The sequence below is a fragment of the Apodemus sylvaticus genome, chromosome 9, assembly GCF_947179515.1.
Source record: "Apodemus sylvaticus chromosome 9, mApoSyl1.1, whole genome shotgun sequence".
In the NCBI taxonomy this organism is placed as follows: domain Eukaryota; kingdom Metazoa; phylum Chordata; class Mammalia; order Rodentia; family Muridae; genus Apodemus; species Apodemus sylvaticus.
In genome coordinates this window covers 114306220-114323445 of record NC_067480.1, presented here as the reverse complement: position 1 = coordinate 114323445, position 17226 = coordinate 114306220, and the positions used below count along the sequence as shown (strand labels likewise).

The following is a 17226-nucleotide window of genomic DNA, read 5'->3' as shown; positions in this document are numbered from 1 at the left end:
AATGTCCAATTAACGGAAGACAAAAGATTAATGCCAAGTAAATTTTGTCAAATGCATTATTTTCAGGATGCTTTATCAGTACAATCTGTCCAGAGAACTTCCTCCCTACAGGTTAAGCCTCATATTTAAACACATTTCAACCTTTCAACTGGCTGAGTGAGGTCTATAGAGAATGAATCCATGCCCTCCTGAATAACAACACTTAACATTCACTTTGCATAAAACATCAATAAATCAAATTAATAGTCACTTACTTGTTACCACTAATTAGTTACACAATCTACTAAAATATTCCCTTTGGAGTGTTTGTAGAAAGATACAGAGAGGAGGGGATATGTTCTATGGTGATGTGGTGAGGTATGGGAGAATGGGGTGCCTCAGCGGGCCCATGCCAAGGCATCCCTTCCCCCTGAGGACCAGTCACATGTTGGTATAGTATAGAATAGAGTTTATTAAGGGCATGGGGAGGGGAGTTAAGAGGGTGGTAGAGGCAGAGAAAGAGACACTAGAGAAGTAGAGTAGAGATGTAGAGGCCAACCATGGCATGTGGAGAGAGGGGGGGGAAGGCAATGAGAGAAGGGAAAAAAGGAAGCAGGAAAAGAGCAAGGGAGGAGCAAGAGACCAAGAGGGCAAGAGAGCAAAGAGGGGGCAACCAGGCTCTTTTATAGTGGGTCAGGCCTACCTGGCTATTGCCAGGTAACGATGGGGTGGAGTTTGGACAGAATGCTAACATCCTTCATCATATGACAGAAAATGGCTCTTAAATTGGTCATACTAGCCACTCAAGAAAACACACACAGTATAACACATCTGTCATGCAAACTGCACCCCGTGAGAAGTTCATTAAAAGAACACAACACAAGGGACTGATTATCATGAAAACAAATGTAATACATGAGGCTGAAATATAATACAGCAAGGGGGTATTACTGCACACCCATTCCAATTTGTGCTCTTGAGAAATTACTACATGCAAGAGATCAGGTGTGAGGAGGTTTACTGGGAGATGGCAGAGGGGTGAGGACCTGCAGACTGGGTAGAGGCAGACAAGAGTAGAGCCATGAGGGCAGATAAGGGAAGAGGGGGCCAGAGGACAGAAAACACTGGCAGAACTAAACTGTACCATACAACACCAGGATTACCAAACGCTGACACGTCTCTAGCTTCAGTCTTAGGGACTAACTAGTAAGCTCATTATTAGACCAAAAGAGGCAGAAAGTCAAATTTTTCTAGCCACAACTTAGACTATCACTACATTACATTTCATAAATTAATACAATATTTACACTGCTTTTGGTAATTATGCATGTTTATATCAAAGATTATTATATGAAGCATTAAATACCCTATTAAAGTCAAATTAGCTTTTGTAAGATTTAGAAGAATCTTTAACACTTAAAACATATTTTATCCACACACATGACTCTTTAGTTTTTGAAATGACCTTTTATTTGGTTTCTCTTTCTGAAATTTGTATTAATGGCATATTATATACAGGAAATCTGGCTAAAGACACACAAAAGTTGTCAGCTAAGTCATAGGAGTAAAAAGAAAATTTAAATGTTTTATGGGCGTATGGAAAAGGCCCTGAGAATAAATTACTAATTCTGCGAACAGAAGAGTTTTGCTTTCAAATTTGCTCCAGGCAGGTGTGAGGGTGTTCAATGGTGTATTCATTACAAGCCCAAAACTGCCATATGTTTCTCTTAAATTCTCCTTAAGTAGCTTATTTGCCAGTCCTGAAGACTTTATCACTTAAGAGTCAGAGAAATTCCTATTAGAAAATTACTGTTTCCAAGAAACTCTGAATCTATACACCTACTTTTAAAAGCAAATGACTTGAGAATTCTGCTAATGTGTATGTCACAGTCATTAATGTAACTGAATAAGAATGTCCCCACAGACTCAGATATTTGGACACTTAGCTGGTGGTGCTCCTTGGAAGGGATTAACAGATGCAGCCTTGCTGGAGGAAGTGGATCCCCAGAGGTCAGTTTTGAGAGGTTAAAGACTGTTGCCATATTCAGTCTGCTTTCTCTGCTTCACACTTTGTGCCTGCAGATGTGAGCTCTCTGCGTTCTACTCCAGCTGCCATGCCTGCTGCTTGCTGCATTGCTGCCCATCATGATGTCTATTAAACTATAAGCAAAGTTACTTTCTCATGGGAAAGGGAGCAGGAAGGTCGCTTCCTCCGGTTTGCAGCTTGCTTGGGAGAACATCAGGTTCTCTGCGTGAGGAAGTGTCTCCTCTGTCTTGGTTGGCTGAGAATGACAAAGACCCTAGGTTGCCTGGAAACTAGCAAGCTGGGAGCAATCTCCTCATGCCATTTCTCTACAGATAATAAAATATATCTTCAAATTTAAAGCCAGGTGTGGGGTATTACACCTATAATTTCAGTGTCTGGGAGGCAGAATGAGGGGAATCAGGAGTACAAGGACAGCTTCATTTGCATAATGAGCTCAGGACCTGGCTAGGCTACAGAAACAGTATCTGTTCTGAATGAATAAATAAATACATACATACATACATACATACATACATACATACATACATACATACATAAAAAATTAAAAATAGTAATTCATTTGATTGCTCATTTAAGAGCACCTATGCTCACCAAGGTTTCTGCTGTGAAAAGCCAGTGAGAAAATCCTTATTGATGGTGTAATAAGGAGGGTAGACAGGTCTGATACTCAGATAGATGCTTAGACTATAGATATGGATCAGGAGTGCAGTACTTGCCTGTCTTTCAAGAGGCTGTGAGCTTGGTGTCTATATTGAAGGAAAAACAACACCAAGCAAAGCCCACAAGAAACTAAAACTGTTTTCTATACAAAATTGTCCCAATCAAAGACACCTCCCAAGTAATGGAAATTAGTCAAGTATCAGAAGAGAACCAAATTTACAAAGATCTGCTACTTCTCCCCAAATGGGGTTCTTTCCACTCTGAGACCAATCTGTCAACTCCAGAGGAGTGGCTGAAAAGTAGCCATGTTTTTAACAAACACCATACTAAAAGAATGAGGAGTGCAGTCTACAAATCTTCCAAATATTCTGATCTCTATATAAGGGCTTAGTATCTCAGAAATAAGAACAAACTAGAAGTAAACAAATCAAGTTTTCCAGAAATTAAACCCTACTTCACTTTAGTTTATCTGTGAAGTGGACTGAAGTAACTGGCAAGAAGCAACTGGCAAGACCAACTATATTCCATGTAGTGGCTATCCCTGGTGGTCAACTTGACTATATCTGGAATGAACTCTGACCTGGATCTTGGCTTAGAGATCTTGAGACACAGTGGCTATGAATCCCAGAAGATTTTGACAGGGAAATTTCTAAGTTCAAAGTCATCAGGGAGCAGGGCGGTGGTGGTACACACCTGTAATCCCAGCAGTCTGGGAGGCAGAGGCCGGTAGATTTCTGAGTTTGAGGCCAGCCTGGTCTACAGAGTGAGTTCCAGGACAGTCAGGACTATACATAGAAACCCTGTCTCAAACAACCAAAAAAAAAAAAAGGAAACAAGAGTTGAACCTAACCAACTCTACAGTCTACTATCATTCTATACACTTAAAGAAAACAACACACACAGATACACACAAACACACCCACAAACACACACACACAAAAACCCCTCATGGGCTAGAGAAATGTCCCACTGGCTCCACAATTTAGAGTACTGAATGATTGTTTAAAAAAAAAAAAAAGGATTTGTATCTAGTACCTTTATAGAGGCTCACAATCACCTGTGACTACATATGAACAGATACCATAGGCAAAATGCCTACCATATTCTTTAGTTTTACCCTCCCTAGTACAGAGGATCAAATTCCTCTTTTATTTTTATTTTTGAATTTTCGAGACAGAGTTTTTCTGTATAGACCTGGCTGTCCTAGAACTCACTCTGTAGACTAGGCTGGCCTCAAACTCAGAAATACGCATGTCTCTGCCTCTCAGAGTGCTAGGACTACAGGTATGTACCTGTACCAAGGCCTGGCGAAATCCTCTATTCTTAAAGGAAGTTTTGTTAATTCAATATCAAGAACACATTTGTAGAGCCGGGCGGTGGTGGTGCATGCCTGTAATCCCAGCACTCTGGGAGGCAGAGGCAGGTGGATTTTTGAGTTCGAGGCCAGCCTGGTCTACAGAGTGAGTTCCAGAACAGCCAGGACTACACAGAGAAACCCTGCCTCGAAAAAATCAAATAAAAAAAAAAAAAAAAAGAACACATTTGTAAAATGTTAATATCTGGGAGTGGTTGGATATGCAGAGAAGGAACATTTGTAATCAGTTTAATTTCTTTCTTTCTTTCTTTCTTTCTTTCCTTCCTTCCTTCCTTCCTTCCTTCCTTCCTTCCTTCCTTCCTTCCTTGTTTGACTTCTTGCTTACTTTTTTTTGGATTTTTCGAGACAGGGTTTCTTTGTATAGCTAGCCCTGGCTATCCTGGAATGCACTCTGTAGCCCAGCTATTGTTATGCATTTTGATTAAAAAAAACTTTTAAAAGGTTTGGTTCATCTGGCACTTAAAAGAAATAGACAAAAAGCAGGAGAAAAACATGTGGCTGTGACTTCTTTCTGGTGGCTTAAGTGAAAAACTCTGACTGTGAGTTTGAGGCTAGCCAAGTTGACAGAGCAAGTTACAGGCCAGGCCTGCAGGGCCTACACAAAGAGAAACACTATTTTGAGGCCAGACAAAGAAAAGCAGAAAAGGTTCTGCTTTTTAATTTACAGACATATGCTTTTTGTTGTTGTTGTTTGGTTGGTTTTGGGGTTTTGGTTCCCCACCCCCACCCCCAAGACTGGGTTTCTCTGTATAGCCCTGGCTGTCCTGGAATTCACTCTGTAGACCAGGCTGGCCTCAAACTCAGAAATCCGCCTGCCTCTGCCTCCCAGAGTGCTGGGATTACAGGCGTGCGCCCACCGCCTGGCCTTTTGTTTTTCTTTTTTTTTGGGTTTGACGTATGCTTTTTCTAGTACTATTGACCATAGAATTTTGATCATGAAGGCATGTTGGATTTTGTTTGTTTGTTTGTTTTGTTTTTTTGTTTTTCGAGACAGGGTTTCTCTGTGTAGCTCCAGCTGTCCTGGAACTCACTCTGTAGACCAGGCTGGCCTCAAACTCAGAAATCCGCCTGCCTCTGTCTACCAGAGTGCTGGGATTACAGGCGTGCACCACCACCGCCTGGCAACAAAACCAACTTTTAATAAACAAGTAGATACCAGGAAATGCTCACAAAAATACTTAGCCTTTATTTCTCTTTCCTATAACAACCATTCAAAGAATGCAGAGATAATAGTAATTTTTAATTTTTATTTTTTCAAAGTAAAAAAAAGGCCTCAGCTGGGCAGTGGTGGCGCATGGCTGTAATCCCAACACTCTGGGAGGCAGAGGCAGTCAGATTTCTGAGTTCAAGGCCAGCCTGGTCTACAGAGTGAGTTCCAGGACAGCCAGGGCTACACAGAGAAACCCTGTCTTGAAAAAACCAAAAACCAAAAAAAAAAAAAAAAAAAAAAAAAAAAAAAAACCAAAAAAGGCCTCAAACCAAGACAACTACAAGATAATTTTATGAACATATATCATAATGAAATCCATTATTTTGAATACTAATGAAAAGGAATAGATTTTAATTGTTCTTACTAAAAAATTAGTGAGGGAATTAATGTATGCCAACTAGATCAAATTTGCTATGGCACAGTATCTAGATATTGTGCAATATCTGGCTTCTCATAACCGTATTTATCCTACATATTTCAAAATAATCCATTATACATAGATTATACAAAATAATCCATTATACATAACAAATTTTTATTTTTATGAAAATGTGGACACAAAGAGATGCATATACGTAGTAAGTTTCACGTTGAGTTTTATTAAGAGAGAATAAAAAGGGTAAAGGATTGAAGGAGCAGTTATTAGGCAAATACCTTACCGCAGCATCTACATTTGCAGGTGAGTCTCCATTAGGATCTGCCAGCATAGAAATGACACTAATCATGATGGTTTCCACAGTATGGATAGGTAAACAGTGTTCCTCTGGCTTCTCATAACCATATTTATCCTCCCCAGGCTCATGAAGAATAGAAATGCAAAACATCACCATTTTTATCAACTGTAAAATTATAGAATAAGAATTGTTTAAATTTGGTTACACATAATCTATTACAAATGCATAATCTGTTACTTATGCATATAAAACATTATTTACATGGAGATTTTCTAAATGTAATCTACTAACTTTTAAGAATGTTACAGATTAACTATATTTTACATTCTTTAAAATTACAAGTAATTGCAGACCTCCACTGCTGTCCCTGATTCAAAGGACATGCAGTCTCTTTTCTACTTCTCCAATTCTTTATTCTCAGCATTTACAGTTGTCTTTCTCAAATTCTAGTTAAGATGGTCCTCAAGGTTCAGCAAATAAAAATTTTAAAGGGGGAGGGTGATGTAATAATAATAAAAATTAACAGACTCAAAGAAAGACACACATTGGAGAGATATCTCAGTGATTAGAAGCATTGGCCATGAGCTGGAGAAATGGCAGCGGCTAAGAGCACTGACTGCTCTTACAGAGGTCTTGAGTTCAATTCCCAGCAACCACATGGTGGCTCACAACCAAATGTAATAAGATATGATGCCCTCTTCTGGTGTGTCCTAAGTCTGCTATAGTGTACTCACATATATAAAATAAATAAATATATCTTTAGAAACACTGGCTGCTCTCACAGAAGACCAGAGTACGATTCTGAGAACTCACATGAGAGTTCACACCCTACAGTCCCAGAGAATCTGACACCCTTTTCTGGCCTCTGTGGATACCAGGCATGCATGTGGTATACAGACATATATATATATAAGCACAACATCCACATACTAAAAATAATAAAATAGGGGCTAGAGAGATGTTGCAGTGGTTAATAACACTGGGGCTCTTGCAGAGGACCTAAGTTTAATTCCCAGCACCCACAAGGCAATTCACAATCATCTGTAATTCTGCTTCCAGGGGAGCCAACACCTTTGTCCTACATCCATAGGTACATGGTACACATACATATATGCAGACAGAACACTCATAAACATAAATATACACAATAACAAAAGCTTTAAAATAAATAAGTGATACTCATAATCTACTTCACAAACTCATTTTAAATGCAAGTTCCATATAGTAACAGTCAGTGGGGTAGAAATACAGAAATATCGTCAATTTTATAGGGGATAAAGAAAGACACAACTATATCTCACTTTGCATTATTTTATCCAAAAGTAAATATTCTCAAAAAATCCTACAGTGTTAATCTATAAACATATTCAAATAATTATATCAGCAATTAATAAAAGTAACTTTTCACAGTAAATGTCTTTTGTCAAAAATACTATTACTTGAAGAAATTACAAAACAAGTAGGAATAAATAAATTTTCTGAGTATAAAAAGATTTCAATCAGTAATAACATATGTATGCTTGTTTGGTTGGCTGTTGTTTTGAAAGAGTTTTAACTGTCCCTGTTAGCAATCTTCCTATCCCAACTCATGGTTAAAGAACACAGGGAGACTGAGGGAATAGGGAGAGACAGAAACAGAAGGAGGGAGGGAGGAAAAGAGGGAGGGTGGGTGTTTGTATGTCAAGGGATATAAAATTAATCAATCCAACAAGTACTTTTGGAAGCCCTACTGTAAAGCAAAATTACTCTTCACATGTAATCAAAAACTCATGTTTTTGCTGATTTATACAGAAACTTTCCTTTAACTGAGGTTTCTCTTCTTAACCCACTCCCATGGCTTGTGAAATCCAACAAAATGGAATTAACAAATAAAAAAGGAACAGTATTAAACATTGTAACATTCAGCCCAAAATGTTGTTTTTGTTTTCCACTACGTTTTACAAAATAAGGAACTGTCTTTGAAAAAATGAGATTGAATAATTGTATATAATTCCATCAGAAGGAATCTACTTAAGATCAAGATTTGGAAGATAGGAACTGAAGGGTATATGTAGCTCAGAGAAAAGAGGACTTGCCCAGAATGCATAGCCTTGGTCCCACATCCAGCATCCTATAAACCAGTCATGACAGCACATATTTATAAGTTCAACACTCAAGAGGTAAACATAAATAGAAAGATTAGTAGTTCAAGGATATCCTTAGCTACAAGATCAAGGCCAGCCTGGAATGCATGAGACCTTGTATCAACCCCCAACCCCCAAATCATTAATGGGTCTGTTAAGATTACTCCATTGTTAAGAGTATTCGCTGTTCTTCCAGAGGACTTGAGTTTGATTCCCAGCAACTATGTGGCAGCACAACCTTATATAATTGTAGTCCTAGGATATACAAAACCCACTTTTGTGATCTTGAGGCACCAGGTACACATATACAAGGACCCACCTACATGCAGGCAAAGCACCCATACACACAGAACAAATTAATAATAATATAGTGTGGTGGGCCATGCCTTTAATCACATAATATAGGAGGTGGAAGCAGACAGATTTCTGAGTTCCATGCCAGCCAAGGGTAGATGATAAGACCTGATAGATAGATAAATAGATAAGATAGATAGATAAGATAGGTAGAATAGATAAGATAGATAGATAAGATATATAGATAAGACAGATAAGATAGATAGATAGATGATAGATAAAATAGATTAGATAGATAGATAGATACATAGATACATAGGATAGATAAGATAGATAGATAAGATGGATAGATAGATAGGATAGATAGGATAGATAGATGATAGATAGATAATAGATAGATAAGATAGATAGATAAGATAGATAGATAGATGATAGATAGATAGATAAGATAGATAATAGATAGATAGACAGATAAGATAGATAGATAGATAGATAGATAGATAGATAGATAGATAGATAGATAGATAGATAGATAGATTAGCTAGCTAGCTAGCTAGCTAGCTAGATAGATAGATAGATAGATAGATAGATAGATAGATAGATAGATAGATAGATAGGTAGGTAGATAGATAGATAGGATGGGTGGATACATACATACATACATACATACATACATACATACATAAGCAAACACCACAATAATAATAATAACAATTTTAAAAGAAAATGACTTTTAAAAAGCAATCATTTGGTAGAACAGTAATGGTGAATGTTTTTTGTCCCAGTACTCAGAAGGCAGAGGCAGGAAGATCTCTAAGAGTTAGAGGCCAGTCTAGTTTACAGAGTGAGCTCCAGAACAGCCAGGACTACACAGAGAAACCCTGTCTCAAGAAACAAAAACAATTACTAGTCATTTAAATTTGAATCATTTTAGATTTAAAGCTATAGAATCTTAAAATATTTTAATTTTACACATCACTTCAAAAATGAGAATATCTATCTCATTAATTAACAAATTAATATCTGTTGACATGAAATTTATTTTTATTGTACTATATATAGCAAATAAAATTACAATTTTTTCCATTTCTCAGTTAAGAATTAAAAATCACAATGATACACAATTACAACCACTATACATCTTCCTCAAATCAAATTGCCTATACAAATTCTTTACTTTCCCTAAATCTTCAGTGTCTAAAATGCCCCGTTCTATTTTAATTAAATATTTCACTGAAGCAGAATCACACAATCAGTTTTGTTCTTTTAAATTTGTCATATTTCAATTATCATGTCTTCAAGATTCATCATTAAATGTTGGTAGAATGCATTCCAAGTTGAATGACCAACATTAGAATCATGCCGAATCACATTTTTAAAATAAATATGTCATTTATATAGTCATCAGAAATAAACACTGATGCCATTATGGCTGTCTTATTCAAGACAAAAGTTCTTCTATACTGACACTGTTTAAATTCTAGTGATCTCTGATTTAAGCAACGTTTCCAAAAGTATGTTGAATGACAACTATGTTCTCTGTGAGATGTTAATTATTAACTCTATAGCTAGCTATACACTTAATATTTACATTTATTTTGCCAAAATGCTCTTAATTCCCCATACAATGTTTTGTCTGTTATTTTTTCCCTTTCATCTCATTGCTCTTTACAAATGGATTTATTTCTAATACTAAATCCACTTGAAAACCCTGTCCAGTCAGAATGGCTAAGATTAAAAATTCAGGAGACAGCAGGTGTTGGAGAGGGTGCGGAGAAAGAGGAACACTCTTCCACAGCTGGTGGGGTTGCAAATTGGTACAACCACTCTGGAAAGCAGTCTGGCGGTTCCTCCGAAAACTGGGCGCCTCACTTCCAGAAGATCCTGCTATACCACTCCTGGGCATATACCCAGAGGATTCCCCACCATGTAATAAGGATACATGCTCTACTATGTTCATAGCAGCCCTATTTATAATTGCCAGATGCTGGAAAGCACCCAGGTATTCCTCAACAGAAGAGTGGATGCAAAAAATGTGGTATATCTACACAATGGAGTACTATTCAGCCATTAGAAACAATGAATTCATGAAATTCTTAGGCAAATGGATGGAGCTAGAGAACATCATACTAAGTGAGGTAACCCAGACTCAAAAGGTGAATCATGGTATGCACTCACTAATAAGTGGTTATTAACCTAGAAAACTGGAATACCCAAAACATAATCCACACATCAAATGAGATACAAGAAGAAAGCAGGAGTGGTCCCTGGTTCTGGAAAGACTCAGTGAAACAGTATTTGGCAAAACCAGAACGGGGAACTGGGAAGGGGTGGGAGGGAGGACAGGGGAAGAGAAGGGGGCTTACGGGACTTTCGGGGAGTTGGGGGGGCTAGAAAAGGGGAAATCATTTGAAATGTAAATAAATAATAATAAAAAAAAGAATTGAAAAAAAATCACGTGCAATTTGGGATAATTTTGTAAGGTTTTCATTAAAGGGACTTTTGTTTCTAAAAAAAAAAAGAAAGAAAGAAAGCTAGGCATGACAGTACAAATCTTTAATTCCAGCACATGACAGGCAAAAGCAGGATAATTTCTGAGTTTAATGCCAGCCTGATCTACATACATAATTTCAGGCCAGCCAATGTTACAGTGACAACCTGTCTCAAAAATAAAAGAACCAACCAACCAAACAAACAAACAAAAAAAACTAAACCAAAATGACAAACAAGTAAAAACCAACAACAGAAGAGAGAGAGAGGTCTAAACTGACATACATCTAAGCAACACAAATTACTATTTGCTATGTAGTGTTTTTGGAAATTATTTTATTATTATTATTGTGTGTATCTATGAACACATAGGCCACTGACCATGTGCAGAGGCCAGAGCATAACTTAGTGGAATGCGATCTCTACCTCTATATGGATTCCAGGGATCAAACTCAGATTACGAGGCTTCCATGGCAAGAACTTTAACTCACTGAACAATTTTACCAGCTATCTCCATAATAACTTTAACACCCAACACATTATTCATCTAGTTGAAGCATACAATCCAATTGTTTCTATATAGTACACTTCTCAGTTATACAACCAAAGCACACACATTTTTAGGAACTTTTGTCGTCATTACCACCCCCACAAATTCTTTTATAATCTATATTGACCCTTCTCCCCTTCAAGCTGTCCAGCAGTCCTAAACAACCATGAATATACTCTTCAGAGTTGCATATTCTTGAAATTTCATAAGTGGAATTATTAAATGATTGCTTCCATCTGTTTGTTAATTTGAAAAAAATATTTATTTTCCACGTATGAACATATGCCTGTGTATGGCCGTGCATGTGAAGGCAGACACTGACAGATACCAAAGGCATCTGGTTTCACTTTTTTGTTACCAAATCATACCAAACACTTTTATAAATCAAATCACGTTTCATTATATGTATATGCAGTAGTTTGCTTTTACTTTCATCAACTGATAGGCACTAGTATTATGGCTAACTTTTAGCCATAACTTTTTAGCTAACATAAATAATTCTGCAATCTATACGATTTTGGGATACACCTTTACAACTTTCTTTGTTATATAGCTAGAAGAGTACATGTTTGCATCATCACCACATACATTTTATGCAATGTTGAAGAGCAAATCTAAGATTTTGTGCATGCTAGGTAAACATTCCCAGAGTGTGGTAGCGGCTCTTGCCTGTAAGCCAACCAATTGGCAACTTAAGACACAAAGATTACCAAAAGTTCAAGGCAAACTTTAGCTACATAGTGAGGTCCATGTTGATCTGGAACTCAAGCCTGCTACTCCTCATCTCCAAACAAAGCAGAAAACTAAGAAAAAAGAAAGAAAAGGGAAGGAAGGAAAGGAAGGAAGGAAAGGGAAGGGAAGGGAAGGGAAGGGAAGGGAAGGGAGGAAGGAAGGAAGGAAGGAAGGAAGGAAGGAAGGAAGGAAGGAAGGAAGGAAGGAAGGAAGGAAGGAAGGAAGGAAGGAAGGAAGGAAGGAAGGAAAGAACCTAAGAACCTTTGTATTTAGAGTCAATTACAAGACCATATGCACAAGAAAACCATAAAATCACTTAGCACTTTTACTGAGATAGTTGTGAAATCTTTAGTGACAGATCATTAAACTTGCAAATGTGAAAATAAAATTAGAAAACTTACCATTTGGGGGCCAAATATCTGTAATGAATTTCATTTTAGGAGGCCGGAGGGGATAATCTTTTGGGAAAATGAGATAAGCCTTAAAAACACCACCTTCACTGAAAAAATAAAAGAAAAACCAGGTTCATGAATTTAAGTTATTCTTTATAAGTACTCAATCAGACAAATAAAAGGGTACAGATGATAAGCCAACAAAAAAGGTAGACAAAAATACTAGTTTCCTAAATACAAATACACAATTTAATAAACTACTATAAGTTCTGCTTTGCTAAACTCTCAGATAATTAGTAAAACTAAAAGGAACACTTGGAAACAGAGGTGTCCAGATCAGATTATTGGTGATATGGTAAAAGTCTTTTCAGTATATGTCTTCAAATGAAATTCAGGAAGTTTAATCTTGTCTACATGATTCAATTTGCTGAATTTTCTATATTGGTTTCAAATAATCTTTCTTCTATGCTCTGGTCATACCCAGACCTCTTTCTCATCTTAAAGTTTAGGCATATATTTTGTGATTTCCCTTTCTGATATCAGATTGCCATACTTCTATTTATCTCGTTTGTTCATTTCATCATATATTAAAACTTCATTAGAAGGACAGTAATAAATAAAAACGTCTCCCAGAGAGGTTTTATACTACTAACTTTCCAGAAAGGAAATGCTGCAATATTGATACTCTGTCTGTACTATCTAATGTACTACCCAGTAACACTCTGAAAATGGCTTGTGTCTTGGTTAGTTTTTATTATCTACTTGACCCTAGAACCACCTGAAAGGAGAACACTTCCATTAAAGAATTTTCTGGGTCATATTTGCCTATGATAATGTCTGTGAAAGATTGTCATGACTGATGACTGACATGGGAGGACCCAGTCCACTGTGAATAGCAATCCCTGAGCAGATGAATTATGTGAATGCTAACTGGAGACTACAGAAATTATTCAATTGTTAAGAGTACTTATTCTTGCAGAGGATATAGGTTTGATTCCCAGCACCCAAATGGCAACTCACAAGTAACTGTCCATACAGCTAGAAGAAATCAAGCCAGCCTTAGGAAGCAAAAATGACTAAATGGTGATATTCACATGGAATTCTAGCACCTGATATCTAGCTCAAGGTCATCCTGGGCTACACAGCAAGACCCAATCTCTAAAAGGTGTGTATTAGACTGATAAGATGGTTCAGGAAATAAAGGCACTTGATACACAAGCCTGACACCTGAGCTCTGTCACCAAAACCTACTTAAAGATGGATGGAAAGAACAAACTCTACAAATTTGTCACCTGGCCTCTTTATCTATGCTGTGGAGCACATACCCACATACACATTATGCACACTCACACTAATAAGTTAATTTTTAAAAGATGGGGACAGATGTTTGTACACTGACATAAAAATAGAAACACAGCTGTGGTCACAGCCAAGTGGTTAAGGCAATAGACTAGAAATCCCTTCTCCAAGCACAGGTTCCAATCCTGCTGACTATTTGCTGGTCTGTTTAAGCCCATGTGTAATGTTAACACTCAACAGAATGCTGTTCTTCATCCTTCAAGTTTGAGGGAAGTCTCTAGTCACTGTGGTTATGAGCTTGGAGGATTGTAGTGCGGGATTATGAATAGAGATATTGCTATATATGTATACTAAAAAAAAAGTGAGGGGCTGGAGAGATGGTTCAGCAGTTCGAGCACTCATTGATTGCTCTTCCAGAGGTCCTGAGTTCAATTCCACATGGTGGTTCACAACCATCTGTAATGGGATCTGATGTCCTCTGATATATGTGAAAATAGCTACAGTGCATTCATAAACATAAATTAATCTTTAAAAAGAATATAGGAAAGAAAAAATGGCAGAGATCCTATCTCAAAAGAAAAAAGCCAGGCTCTGAGTTGGAAGCCAGCCTGGTTTCCAGAGTGAGTTCCAGGACAGCCAAAGATACATAGTGAAACCCTGTCTCAAAAACAAAATCAAATGGTGATGATGATGATGATGATAACAGCAATAATAACAATAAGAACAACACGTTACATGTAACAGTTATCAACTGTAGGATATAAGACATGGGATCCTTTTAATGTGCTTTGCACATTTCAGTACAGATTGAAATTTTAATTATAAATACTGGATTTTATTACTTTTTTCTGCTTAAAAAATGTTTGAGATTATTTAGCAGTTGAGGGAACTAGCTGATATTCCAGAAAACCAGGGTTTAATTCCCAACACACACAGAGACAAGCATCTGTAACTCTAATTCCAAGGCTATCAGCCGCCCTCTTCTGGACTCCATAGGCACTGCATGCACAGGGTAAACATTAAAGGGGACGTGGGGAGCTAGGGCGTGCTATTAATATCAAATATTTCCAAATAGTAAGGAGGTAAGCTGAGGGCTCAGAGTCTGAAAAGAAAATCACACTTGATGAAAACAGTAAGAAAAAGTTCATAAAAGATTAAATGGAAAAATGGTAAAGCGCACAATGAAGGGGATAATTTGGTGAAAAAATTAACATTTATATATGGAGAGTCTGTGTGGTTATGCATGCTTGGCAACTCAAGGTGATTCTCATAAGTTCAAGGCCAGCCTAGTCAAATAATAAAGACCATATCAGCCTGAGAAAGATCTTTTCTCTTGATTTTAAGGGTGGGGGATTAAAAGAGGGTGGTACATAATACAAATAAAGGTCTCTAAAAAAGGAATAAAACTAGTTTCTGAGGCAATGGGAGGAGACTAGCAGAAAGACAACTAGGAACAGAGGTCCTCTAATATATAGCAAGGTACTGAAGGCTAGTCTTGGATACATGAGACCCGGCCTCCAAATAATAAGTCATCAGAAATTAGCTAGAAGTGAAAAAAATAAAATAAAGCTAGTATAAAGCATAACCATGAAAAAGGAACGATGTAAGGCTGGAGGAATGACACAGAGCACTTACCACTCTTGCAAAGGCTCAGTTCTCAGCATCTGCATGTGGCAGCTCACAGCTGCCTGGTCCTCCAATTTCAGGGATCCAGTGCCTTCTTCAGGCCTCCAGGGGCACCTGCACCCATGTGATGTTTATATTACTCATTCAGACACATGAACACAATCTTTTTAGTTTTTTTAAAAGCTGTTTTTTCCCATGGAGGGATGAACATAAAATGTAGCACAGATATCAAGGATTAAAAAGAAAGTAATTAGTCTTAAAAATAAGCATTTTAAAATTAGAGTAGAAAATAAGTAGACAGACAGAATTTGAGAAAGCTAGAAATCCATAAAAGAGCCAAGAATATATGTAAAGGGGTATTAGAAAAGTCTCTACAAAATATCTGCACCTCATTTCTCCCAGGTCACTTCATTTTGGTTGATTTAATTCATTCAAAAGCTTCACAATATCTGACTGGAATTCTCATGCTAAAAAGTAGCTACTGCCCCTCCAAATTGTGTAATTAAATAAGTAATTGTCAAATTTACTTAATAGTGTTGCCCTAAAAAATTTTAAGGCAGATGTTTTTCTAATAAATACGCTAGTTCTCAAATGTTTTTTTTAAATGGATTCACTTATCCTCTACTTTACCTAAGGATCATCTACCTGTGCCTCTCCTACCTCACTTTACCCACTCCCCCAAAAAACCACCTTACATAAATAAATAAATAAATAAATAAATAAATAAATAAATAAATAAATAAAATAATTAATAAATTAAAAAATTAAAAAAACCCACCTGGCTTAGTGGCAGCCAATTTGTGAGTATACAAACTTTCAGTGTCAAGTTAGGACAGAGGAACTAAAAAACTCATAGGTAAAAATCACAAAGTAGACAGACAGACTGTATTTATTATTGTTCACACATAAAAAGATTTGACTATGGGGAAGAAAAAAGACATTGAAGTAGCAGTGAAGTAAAAATATTTCTCCATGTAGAAAGTATTGGTAGAAAGTATTGGAACAATTAACATGATGTTAAGGAATTATATAACCAACTGCTGAACATTTGAAAACCAAGGTCATATTTCTGGCACAAAACCTCCTTTTGTTATTTTTGTAAATTAAATCACAAAAGTCTTAACTGGGTATGGCACATGCCTATAATCTAGCATTGGAAAGTATGAGGCAGAAGGCCTACTGAATTTAAAGTAACCCAAACTACATATCAAGACCCCCTTTTCAATTAAAAACAAAAACAAAAACAAAAAACTCTATTTTGGGGTTCAGAATCTGTCAGTGGTCCAGCACTTGCCTAAAGAGCTTGGTCCTTTCTTTCCAAATGTTATACACATAAGAAAAGTTACTTGGAGGAAGCGGTTTGGGTCAAGATAGGGTTTCTCTCTGTAGCACTGACTGTCCTAGAATTCTCTCTATAGACTAGGCTGGCCTCAAATTCAAAGATCAGCTTGTCTCTGCCTCCCAAATGCTGGGATTAAAGCCATGCACCAGCAAACCTGGCTAAGAAAATCTATTCTTGGCAGCACTAGAAAAATTCAATATTGGATACAGATTTAAAAAAAATTATGCTAGGTGAAGATGGGTAAAATAACTACATGTCTTAGGGTTTTACTACTGTGAACAGATACCACGACCAAGGCAAGTCTTATAAAAGGCAATATTTAATTGGGGTTGGCTTACAGTTTAGAGGTTAGTCCATTGTCATCAAAGCAGGAATCCAGATACTCACTGGTACAGGAGAAGCTGAGAGTTATATATCTTCATCTGAAGGCAGC

General features: G+C 37.1%; 1 protein-coding gene across 1 annotated transcript in view; it reads right to left on the bottom strand.

Moving 5' to 3' along the window:
• The window catches only part of LOC127692681 (uncharacterized), a 278157-nt gene that overhangs the window by 142966 nt on the left and 117965 nt on the right, over nt 1–17226 (bottom strand). The window lies entirely within an intron of this gene.